This window comes from Notamacropus eugenii, chromosome X (genome assembly GCF_028372415.1).
Source record: "Notamacropus eugenii isolate mMacEug1 chromosome X, mMacEug1.pri_v2, whole genome shotgun sequence".
Classification (NCBI taxonomy): domain Eukaryota; kingdom Metazoa; phylum Chordata; class Mammalia; order Diprotodontia; family Macropodidae; genus Notamacropus; species Notamacropus eugenii.
Genome location: NC_092879.1, coordinates 32,601,912 through 32,614,584, shown reverse-complemented (window position 1 = coordinate 32,614,584; position 12,673 = coordinate 32,601,912). Strand labels below are relative to the sequence as shown.

At 40.6% G+C, this 12,673-nt stretch overlaps 1 pseudogene; it reads left to right on the top strand.

Moving 5' to 3' along the window:
• The first annotated feature begins 6,304 nt into the window (after nt 1-6,304).
• Nucleotides 6,305-8,156, top strand: LOC140515182 (nucleosome assembly protein 1-like 1 pseudogene; annotated as a pseudogene).
• The last annotated feature ends 4,517 nt before the right edge of the window (nt 8,157-12,673 follow it).

The following is a 12,673-nucleotide window of genomic DNA, read 5'->3' as shown; positions in this document are numbered from 1 at the left end:
CCACAGAGAGATGAATTTCTTTGGCACATCAACTCATTTTTATGAGTTTATTTTATTTTGATTTTATTTACCACCAGTGAGAGGTAATGGGATTGCCTGGTTAGACCTAGAAGCTGTGGGGAAGCCTTAAATTATAACAGTACTTAACATTTTCAAATTTAATTTATTTTAATTTTTAGCATTCTTTTTCTTTTAATTTTGAGTTTCAAATTCTCTCTCTGCCTCTAGCCTCTGCCACACCCACTAAAGCAAGCACTATGATGTGAAATCATGCAAAACATATTTTTGTATTAACCATGTTTCAAAAAGAAAAGCAAGAAAAATAAAGAAAGCAAAATGCAATATGCTTTGATATATACTGAGTCCATCAGTTCTGTCTCTCTCTGGAGGGGGAGAACATTTTTTCATCATAAGTCCTTTGGAATTGTCTTAGATCATTATATTGATCAGAGTATCTAAAACTTTAATAGTGGATCATCATTACTCTTGTTCAGTTATTTTAGTTGTATTTGATTCTTCGTGATCCCATTTTGAGGGATTTTGGAGGGGCAAAGATACTGGTTTGCCATTTCCTTCTCCAGCTCATTTTTACAGATGAGGAACTGAGGCAAACAGGGTTAAACGACTTGCCCAGGGTCACACAGTTATTAAGTGTCTGAGACCAGATCTGATCTCATGAAGATGAATCTGATTCCAAGCCCAGTGCTACTGTCTACTGTGCCACCTATCTACCCTGACCATCACTATAATATTACCATTACTATGTACTATGATCTCCTGGTTCTGCTCACTTCATTTTGTTCATATAAGTCTTCCCAGATTTTTCTGAAATCATCCCCCTCTTACACAAAGTCACATTCATATGCCATAACTTGTTCAGTCATTCCCCAATGGATGGGCATCCCCTCAGTTTCCAATTCTTTGCCACCACAAAAAGGGCTGCTACAAATATTTTTCTATATATAGGACCTTTTCCTTTTTCTTTGATCTGTTTGGGATACAGACCTAGTAGAGGTATTGTTGGGTCTAAAGGATGTGCATAGTTTGATAGACCTTTGAGCATAGTTCCAAATTGCTCTTCACAATGGAGTAAATAACATTCCTTCAAGAATACAGAGGTGGGGTGGAGCCAAGATGGCAGAGTAGATAGACACATATACTCTAGCACTTCCCCCACAGCCCACAAAATATCTGTAAAAAATGACTCTCAACAAATTCTAAAGCAGCAGAAGCCACAGAACAACAGAGTGAAAGAGGTTTCCAGCCAAAGGTAACGTAGAAGGCCAACAGGAAAGTCTATCTCACGGGATGCTGAGCCCAGCCCTGGCCGCATGGCACTGAGAGGAACAAGACCTGACCAGACCTCTGGGGCAGAATTCCCAGCAGGGAGGGTCCCAGATCTCTCAACCCACAAGCGACAAAGAAAGCTCCAAAGGTCATTGTGGGAGGGCTTTCCCATGTGAGCAAGAGGGGAACAGGGTTCCCACAGCACTGGCCCTAGGCAGCGACAGCAGCAGCAACCTGGGTCCATTGTCCAGGCAGCTCAGCTTAAAGCCTCTGGTGGAATTGAGCAGCTGATCTGAACCTCAGCCCTTAGTGGCAGCCCCACCCCCACCCAATGCCCTTGGGGGAGTTGAGCAGCTGATCTGAATCTCAGCCTTGAGCATGGTACTGAGGAGAGGAGGAGCACTAGGACCCTCCTCTTGACAAAGGATTCAGAAGTCAAGTAACCGGCTGGGAAAATGTCCAAAAAAGGAAAAAAAATAAGACCATAGAAGGTTACTTTCTTGGTGAACAGGTGTCTCCTTCCATCCTTTTGGATGAGGAAGAACAAGGCATACTGTCAGAGAAAGTCAAGGCCTCTGCCTCTAATACCTCCAAAATGAATACGAAATGGGCTCCAGCCATAGAAGAGCTTGAAAAACATGTCAGCAACCTGCTAAAGGAGAACCAAAAAAAGGCTGAGGAAAATAACACCTTTAAAAAGAGGCTAACTCAATTGGAAAAAGAAGTCCAAAAAGCCAATGAGGAGAAGGAGGCTTTAAAAAGCAGAATTAGTCAAATGGAAAAGAAAGTTCAAAAGCTCACTGAACAAAATAGTTCTTTAAAAGAGAGAAACAAGGTCAGGGAAGCTAATGACTATGAGATAAACCAAGAAGTTAGAAAACGAAAGCAAAAGACTGAAAAAATAGAAGATAATGTGAAACATCTCATCGGAAAAACAACTGACATGGAAAATAGATCCAGGAGAGACAATTTTAAAATTGTGGGACTACCTGAAAACCATGATCAAAAAAAGAGCCTAGACATTATCTTTCATGAAATTATCAAGGAAAAATGCCCTGATATTCTAGAACCAGAGGGCAAAATAAATATTGAAAGAATTCACCAATAACCTACTGAAAGAGACCCAAAAAGAAAAACTCTTAGGAATATTGTGGCCAAATTTCATAGTTCCCATGTCAAGAAGAAAATATTGCAAGCAGCTAAAAAGAAACAATTCAGTATTGTGGAAATACAATCAGGATAACACAGGATCTGGCAGCTCCTACATTAAGGGATCAAAGGGGTTGGAATATGACATTCCAGAAGTCAAAGGAACTGGGATTAAAACCAAGAATCACCTACCCAGCAAAACTGAGTATAATACTTCAGGGGAAAAAATGGTCTTTCAATGAAATAGAGGGCTTTCAAGCATTCTTGATGAAGAGACCAGAACTGAAAAGAAAATCTGACTTTCAAACACAAGAATGAAGAGAAGCATGAAAAAGGTAAACAGCAAAGAGAAGTCATAAGGGACTTACTAAAGTTGAACTATTTACATTTCAACAGGGAAAGACAATATTTGTAACTCTTGAAACTTTTTTCAGCATCTGGGTAGTTGGTGGGATTACACACACACACAGCACAGGGTGAATTGAATAGGATGGGATCATATCTTTAAATAATGAAATTAAGCAGTGAGAGAGAAATATATTGGGCGGAGAAAGGGAGAAGTGGAATCGGGCAAATTATCTCTCATAAAAGAGGCAAGTAAAAGACTTTTCAGTGGAGGGAAAAGGGGGGAAGGTGAGAGAAAAAACATGAAGCTTACTCTCATCACATTGGACTAAAGGAAGGAATAAAATGCACACTCATTTTGGTATGAAAACCTATCTTACAATACAGGATAGTGGGGGAGAAAGGGATAAGCAGGGTGGGAGGGATAATGGAAGGGAGGGCAGTGGGAGGAGGGAGCACTCTTGGGGATCAAAAGAGAGATTAGAAGAAATGGGGGGCAGGATAGGATGAAGGAAAATATAGTTAGTCTTACACAACACAACTTTTATGGAAGTCATTTGCAAAACTGCACAGATATGGCCTATATTGAATTGCTTGCCTTCCCAAAGGGAATGGCTGGGGAGGGAGGGATGAAGAGAAGTTGGAACTCAAAAGTTTTAGGAACAACTGTTGAGTATTGTTCTTGCAACTAGGAAATAAGAAATACAGGCAATGGGGTATAGAAAGTTATCTTGCCCTACAGGACAAAAGAGAAGATGGGGATAAGGGAAGGGAGGGATGTTATAAGGGAGAACAGATTGGTGATAAGGGTAATTAGAATGCTCGACATTTAGGGGTGGGGGAGGGGAGAAATGGAGAGAAAATTTGGAACCCAAAATTTTGTGGAAATGAATGTTGAAAACTTAAATAAATAAATAAATGATTAAATTAAAAAAAAAAAAGAAATGACTTCTATTGGGGAGAGAAATATCAGCAAATGAGTGATGTAAAAATCTTTCTTTTCTTTTTTAAATTAAAAAGTAAAAGGAAAGTGGTAGTATGGTATAATAGAAGGAATAATGGAGTCTACAGAAGCAAGAGTTCAAATGCCATCTCTGCCTCTTTCTAGCTGTGTGACCATGGGTAAGTAAACTAACCTCTCTGAACCTCAGTTTCCTCATCTGAAAATTAGAAATAGTAATACCTCCTAGGAAAGTGAGAGAATCAAATGATATATGGTGTGTAACATAGTTTCTGCATAGTTTCTGGAGCTCCTCTCTGGACCCCCACTCACTGGCCTTTAAGGTCTCCAGAGAGCCATCGCTGCTTCTCCCCTCAGGGTTCTAGGGTTAGCCCTAAAGGGTTGGGAGAAAGCGATGTCATAGGTCACAACCCCTCATCATTGTGCTTCCCCCATGATCATTACTGGTTCCATGACACAGCCTCCCACCAGTACATACAGAGTCCTGGGGGGAATAGCCTCACGCTTAGCAAACACATGTGGTTAAATGGTAATACTCAACTCCTGGGAATCTTTTGTGGAGCCCCCAGGATGCCCCCTTGAACTACGGTATAGCTCTCCTGCTGGGATCCTTGTAAACCTTCATGCTTTCCATCACTCATGTCTCCCATCACTCATGTCTCCCTCCAAGAGATTCCCCTGAAGTGACTGGACTATTCCTATGGAGGAGACCCTTTAAGTCCTGAAGAGGTGTGTTCAAAGAAAGAATTGAATATTGCTAGATGAAGATTAAGTGACCTCTGTTCTGTAATATTATCCTCAAACTATGTTTTAACATATTATGACATTTTCCTTATTCAAGATTGCTAGAAATGCTACATCAGATTGTCTTGTGTCTAGAGAAATATCTGAGTGCATGGTGGGACTATGCCAGTTCAGACATTTTTCTATCCAGTCTAGAAATACTTAGATTTTAGAATAATGTCCAATTAATAAAAAATATTTCCAGCAAGATACAATATTAATATTTTTTTGTTTGATACCACACAAAAGAAAATATTCCATTCCGGATGTCACCTTTTGAGGACATTGATATGCAATACAGTCTCTAGAGGAGAGCAGATTGGATGGTCAGGAGGTTAGAGTTCATGTGAAGGTGAATTGAAGGACCCAAAGATGTTGACCCTGGAGAAAAGACTGAGGAGAGCCATTACATCAGTCTGTAACGTGAAGGACTGTCTTATGGAAGAAGGAAGCCAGGGCAAACCACTTGTACAAGTGATCTCATTCTATCCCAACTTCTCCAGCAGATTTCCCCCTCTCTATGTCTTCAATCTCTCCCTATATACTGGTTGTTTCTCTTCTGCCTACAGAAAGGACCATGTCTCCTCAATCCTCCAAAAAACCCTCAGTTGGTCTGTCCATTCTTGCTAGTTACCATCCCATATCTCTTTTGCCTTTTAGGACCAAACTTGAGAAGACTACCTACAATGGATGTTTTCACTTCCTTTTCTCTCACTCTCTTTTTAACTCCGCAGTTTAGCTTGGGACTTAATTATTCAGCTGAAACGGCTCTTTCTAAAGTTACCAATGGGAGGCAGAGTCAAGATGGTAGAGTGAGATTCATCAGTTTTACCTTAGCTCCTTCACATCCTCTCGTTCTGTGAGCCAAGACCTCACCTTTCCCCAACCCTTCAAGGTTATATCTGTCCCCTAAGACTGATAAAGCGCTCCAGAATGAATTCTGATCAAGAAAGACAAGAAAAAGTGACAGTGAACCATTTTGCAGACTAGATAGCTTAGGAAGACAGACAGAGAGGTCTACAGACACTGGGGTCAGGTTTGGCCAGGAACACAGCACCTCAGCAATAGTGGTGCCACAAATTGGAAGCAGCAGTGGGCTGTGGAGGCTAGGACAGCAGCAAGGAGCAACCCAAAACCCAAGCATGATCATAGGGGACCTTGTACCAGCACTGAGAACAAGAACAGGTGCCATCTGGCAGATCTGTCCCTCTTTACCCTGGTCACAGTTCAAGGTGGAGAGGAGTAGTCACTGTCTTGAGGGAGCAGAGGCCCTACCTAGGTAAGGAGAAAGGAACAAGTTCCAGAACCATTGCAGTGTGGCTCTGAGCCCAAGAACAGGTGGGGATTCACTTCTGACCTTTAGCCTCACACACAAACCTGCAAGTAATAAACCAGGAAAAAAGACTAAAACCAAGGGGAAGCCAGTAGTTCAGTCACTTCATACCTGCAGAACCTCCCAGTGGGCTAAGCATGCCTGAGTCTATGAAAATTCAGCCACACACAAGCAAACAGATACAAGCTAGGGCAGGAATTTGTAGCCCAGGAAGGCAGTGAACAGACCTCTCCCTAGATCACACCACTTTGGAAGCACCGAAAATATCCAGACCCCCAGACTGAGCTATGAAACAACAGAAGTACATAAAATACAAAATAGGCTTTTTTAGCGCCATCTGCTCGGGGCGCCGCCTCCTTCTCCTCCTCCTCTGCCTCCTTTGTCTCCTCCCGCTGCCGCCCTGAGTCACAGCCTGTGCAGCTCCGGCCTCTTGGTCCTTGCAGCAGCCGCGGATCTCAAATATTCAGAGTTTTTGCAACATGGTGGACATTGACAATAAAGAAGCTGAACTCGACCAACAAGATATGGAAGACGTAGAAGAAGTGGAAGAAGAAGAAACTGGCGAAGATGCCAACAGCAAAGCTCGGCAGTGGACTGTTCAGATGATGCACAATCCTCAGATTCTTGCAGCTCTTCAAGAAAGATTGGATGGTTTAGTGGGAACATCACTGGATACACTGAGAGCTTGCCAAAAGTAGTTAAGGGAGGTGTGAATGCCCTCAAAAACCTTCAGGTGAAATGTGCACACATAGAAGCCAAGTTCTATGAGGAAGTCCATGCTCTTGAAAGAAAGTATGCTGTTCTTTACCAGCCACTTTTTGATAAGAGAAGTGAAATCATCAATGAAATTTATGAACCTACAAAGGACGAATGTGAATGGAAACCAGATGATGATGAAGAGATTTCAGAGGAAATGAAAGAGAAGGCTAAGCTTGAAGAGGAGAAAAAAAGATGAAGAGAAAGAAGACCCTAAAGGAATTCCTGAATTTTGGCTGACTGTTTTTAAAAATGTTGATTTGCTCAGTGATATGGTTCAGGAACATGATGAACCTATTCTGAAGCATTCGAAAGATATTAAAGTGAAGTTCTCAGATGCTGGCCAACCTATGGGTTTTACATTAGAATTTCACTTTGAATCCAATGAATATTTCACAAATGAGGTGTTGACAAAGACATATCGCATGCGGTCAGAGCCAGATGATTCTGATCCCTTCTCCTTTGATGGACCAGAAATTATGAGTTGCACAGGGTGTCAGGTAGATTGGAAAAAAGGGGAAAATGTCACTTTGAAAACTATTAAGAAGAAACAGAAACACAAGGGACATGGGACTGTTCAAACTGTGACAAAAACAGTTTCCAATGATTCTTCAATTTCTTTTCTCTTCCTGAAGTTCCTGAGAGTGGAGACCTGGATGATGATGCAGAAGCTATCCTTGCAGCAGACTTTGAAATTGGTCACTTTTTACATGAGCGCATAGTCCCAAGATCAGTATTATACTTCACAAGAGAAGCTATTGAAGATGATGATGATGATGATGATGATGAAGATGAAGATGAAGAGGCTGATGATGAGGAAGGGGAAGAAGAAGCTGATGAGGAAAATGATCCAGAATATGATCTGAAGAAAGATCCAAACCCAGCCGAGTGCAAGCAGCAGTGAGCAGTGTGTGCTGTGGCCTTGAGGATTACTGCACTGTCCCAGCCTAAACACAACTAGTAGTTACTTTTACAGCCTTATGTTTTGTATTTTCTTGGTAGAATCAAGTAAACAATTTTTGTTAAAAAAGGAAAAAAAAGAAAAAATGAACGTTTAATAACCAGTTCAAACTATAGGTTCGTTCTACCTAACATTTTAATAGGATAATTTCTGCCGGATATGTAGAATGCAGTGAATCCCCTAACGCATGTCCATTGCTACATAGTTTGGTTCTTGTGAAGCCTTTTGTCATGTAGCTATTAGACTGCATCTGCGAAAATTATCCAAACTGTTATGTGAGACCAATATTGGTTTAGAAAAAAGAAATCCTTCTGAAGAACCAACCAAAGTATTTTTTCAGCCCAGTGGTTGAATGGGTTTAAGTCTGCTTGCACTAGCTGTGCCTTCATTACTTTGTTAGAGAAATGCAGTGACTTGTACTAACTAGGAGACAAAGCATTTTGAAATTTGATTTGAGAAGAGACTAGTATACGGTTAAGAATTTCCAGTAAGACCACATCTAATGTTCGTTAACTGTCTGCTTGTTTATGGATTTTTGTATTTTAATGTGACAATGTGATCTGCAAAGAAACTTAGTCATCCTATTAAGGTTATTGTTTACCACTGGGGTGTAAGTAAAACCTAGTATTTTCAAACAAAAGGTCCAGAATATCAAAGGGACTAATGAAAAGAAATGCTTGGGAAGGTGGCCTAGCGCTACCAGACCTTAAACTGTACTATAAAGCAGCAATTATCAAAACCACTTGGTATTGGCTAAGAAACAGAGAGGTAGACAAGTGGAATAGACTTGGCACTCAAGATGCAGTAGGCAAGGAATATAGCAACCTTCTGTTTGATAAACCCAAGGACCCCAGCTTCTGGGATAAGAACTCATTGTTTGACAAAAATTGCTGGGAAAACTGGATAACAGTGTGGCGGAAATTAGGCATAGACCCATACCTGACACCGTACACAAGAATAAAGTCCAAATGGGTACATGATTTAGGTATAAAGATTGATACCATGAATAAACTGGAGAAGCAAGGAATAGTGTATTTATCAGATCTATGGAGAAGGGAAGAATTCTTTACTAAAGGAGAGATAGAATGCATTATGAAATGCAAAATGGATAACTTTGAGTACATTAAACTGAGAAGTTTTTGCACAACCAAACCCAATGCAACAAAAATCCGGAGGGATGTAGTAAATTGGGAAAAAATTTTTACAGCTAAGCTCGGGGATAAAGGCCTCATTTCTAGAATATATAGAGAACTGACCCAAATGTATAATCATACAAGTCATTCCCCAATTGATAAATGGTCAAAGGATATGAACAGGCAATTTTCAGAGGAAGAAATTAAAGCTATCTATAATCATATGAAAAAATGCTCTAAATCACTATTGGTTAGAGAGATGCAAATCAAAACAACTCTGAGGTACCACATCACACCTATAAGATTGGCAAACATGACAGAACAAGAAAATGATAAATGCTGGAGAGGATGTGGGAGAGTTGGAACACTAATTCATTGTTGGTGGAGCTGTGAGCGCATCCAACCATTCTGGAGAGCAATTTGGAACTATGCCCAAAGGGCTACAAAAATGTGCATACCCTTTGACCCAGCAATATCGCTACTAGGACTATATCCCCAAGAGATCATAAAAATGGGAAAGGGTCCCACATGTACAAAAATATTTATAGCAGCACTCTATGTAGTGGCCAAAAACTGGAAGTCAAGGGGATGTCCATCAATTGGGGAATGGCTGAATAAATTATGGTATATGAATGTAATGGAGTACTATTGTGCCATAAGAAATGATGAACAAGAAGACTTCAGAGAGGCCTGGAAGGACTTATATGACCTGATGCTGAGTGAAAGGAGCAGAACCAGGAGAACTTTATGCACAGCAACAACCACAGTGTGTGAGAGCTTTTTCTGGTAGACTTAGATTTTTGTAATAACACAAGAACTTCTGAAAAAAAAAAAAAATCCCAATGGTGGACCTCAAGGCAAAATGCCTTCCACACTCAGAGAGAGAAATATGGAAGTCACTCACATAATGTAGCAGATCATGTTTGTGTATGTGTATCTGTTTGTGTATCATGTTCTGATTTGTTATACGGATTCTTTCATTTATCTTAGTCTGACTACATAGCATGACTATAGTGAAAATATACTCAATAGGAAAGTATATGTAGAATCCATACAGAATTATATGCAGTCGTGGGGAGGGAGGGAGGTAGTGGGGGGTGGGTGGGGAGGGATAAAATCGCAATTGTATGGCAGTGATTGTTAAACATTAAAAAAATAAAAAAATTAAAAAAAAAAAAAAACCTAGTATTTTCAGAAAAAAATAAAATAAAATAAAATACAAAATAGTGTGAATTTGTACATTAATCGAGACCTGACTGTACTGTCAAGGTACCTTCATCCTTTCTAAATAATCTAATGCTAAAAAACCATAGAAACAATCAATAATTTCATTAAAGAGAATGACAGCCATGAGACAATATTCCAAAATTTCTGGGACACAGCCAAAGCAGTACACAGGGGGAATTTTATAAAACCAATAACATAAATAAACTAGTAGTTAATTTTATTTAAAAAAAAGAAACAAGAAAACCATATTACCTGTATCAAAATGAAAATGTTGAATGTGTCACCAATGAAGATGAATTTAAAGCAATTATTAGGTCTTATTTTGCTCAATTATATACCAGTAAAACTGACAAGCCAAGGAAAGGAATTAATATTTACAAAAATATAAACTCTCCAGATTAACAGAAGAGGAAATAGGATATTTAAATAACTCTATCATAGAAAAATAATGTGAATAAGCCATAAAATCCCAAAGAAAAAATCTCTAGGACCAGATGGATTTACAAGTAAATGCTACCAAACATTTAAAGAACAATAAATCCCAATACTATATAAACTAGAAGGAGTCATTCTTGACTCTTCACTTTCTCTCCCCTCATCCACATCCAATCATTTGCACCTTTGTGATATATACTCCCCTTTTCTCCTCTGACACTGCCACCATTCTTTGGGTAGGCCTGATCACCTCACTGCTGGACTGTTCCAAAAGGTTGCTGGGTGATCTCCTTGTCTCAAGTCTTTCTCTCCGTTCAGCTATGAAAGTCATCTTCCTAAATCGTCAGGTCTGATCACATCACCAACTTATTCAGTCAACTCGAGTGGCTCTCTGTCATCTTTAGGATCAAACATAAAATCCTGTTTGGCTTTTAAAGCCCTTCATAAGCTGGCATCTTCCTACCTTACCAATAAGCTCTATTCTTCTTCACCGACTCCAAGATCCAGTGACAATGGCCTCCTTGCAGTTCCTTGGACACAACACTCCCGTCTCCCAACTCCCAGCATTCTCATCAGCTACCCCCAATGCCTAGAACTCTGCGTCCTCATTTCCGTCTCTTCCTTGGCTTTCTTCAGGTTCCAGGTAAAATCCCACTTTCTCTGAGAATCCTTCCCTGGTGCCCTTTCATGCTAGTGCTTTCCCTCTGTTCATCATCTCCAATTTATTCTGTCTGAGTCTTGTTTTTACAGAGTTTGCCTATTTTCTCCCCCTTTAGACTGGGAGTTCCTTCAGAGCACGGACTGCCTTTCCACATATTCCCAGTGTTTATCACTGTGCCTAGCACATAGTGGGTGCTTAATAAATGCTAGTTGACTGACCAACTGTGTTCTTTTGAATCCCAGAGGGAAGAAACTTAGAATAAGTAGGGTAGAAGTACGAAGGAAGTAGGAACAAGTAGGCTGGATGTCAGGAGAATCATCCTAATCCCTTGAACTCTCCAAAAGTAGACTAAGCTGCCCAGGGAGGTGAGTGGGGTGGGGTGGAGTGGTTCCTTCTCTCTCCCTGGAAGCCTTCAGGCAAAGGCTGGTTGACCACTTGTCTGACAGTTGTAGAGTTTTAGGAACAACAGCTGCACTCTTACCTGGGTCTTCAAGGGACAGTAACAAGTCTTCATGATTCCTGTGAAATAGACACTGGTAACAAGGGTTACATATATTTTACCTTAGGCATCTTGCACATCTCACGAGGAGGGTCTTAAACTAAAAATGGAGGGGAAAAGCATCTTATACATGTCAGCCAAGCCCCATAGAAGAGCAAGTAGCAGATGCATTCCAGGAAACTGAGAAAGACTAGAGAGCCACTGTCTAAAAAGACAGACAGAAATCAAGTTGGTGATCAGAGATGGCCACACAGAAGTGTACACAATGGGAGTAGTAGAAAGGGAGATGTCAACATGCTGATACAAGGAGGAACATCTGGCCTTCTACAGTAGATGTCCCTGAGACTTGGTGGGGTGGGACTTGTGACTGAAATATTGTTTGCAAATTTTAAAAAGATTCCTTATTCATAAGGAACTTTCTGGGTCATAGGACCAACAAAATATCAGAGTACACACTTTCTCCAGACTCTATTAACTCCCAACTTGTCCAGAAAAGAGGAATTATGCACTAGATATAGAACAATTATAGCTGATTTCACAGAACCAGAGACAAAGACAGAGAGACAGACAAAGAGAAGCAGAGAGAGAGGAAAGGAGACAGAGGGGAGACACAGAGAGGAGAAAGAAAGAAAGGAATTGAGGTGGGGGGAGGAGAGAGAGAATCCCAACTAGGTAAAATATGGCTGAGTCAGCATTGGAGGAGAACAGTGATCCTTAGAGGACTCACCAGGCAACCCTTACCCACATTCTCATCAGTTTCCAACAAGCTGATGGCTAGGCACATGCCTGAGGCTTATGTATTGGGGTCCCTTCCTGCTCCAGAGACTTTGCCAGCCACCCCTTCAACAAAGGAAAGACATTTATTCTTCACAGTCACAAAAGAAAGTTGTGTGTGTGTGTGTGTGTGTGTGTGTGTGTGTGTGTTGGAGGGGAGTTGCAATTGAAAGGCTTTTATCTTCTGTCTGTGAGTGGGATGGGACCCCCAAGATTGCAGAAACTCTAGTGAGGATATCGATGGAATATATTTCTGAGTAGCTTTATCAGGGCTGGAGGTAAGACACATCAACTCCTCAAACCATTTAAGAAATATTTACTGTATCTTTCATTCATTATATTTGTATCCTCAATACCTAGAAGGGGACC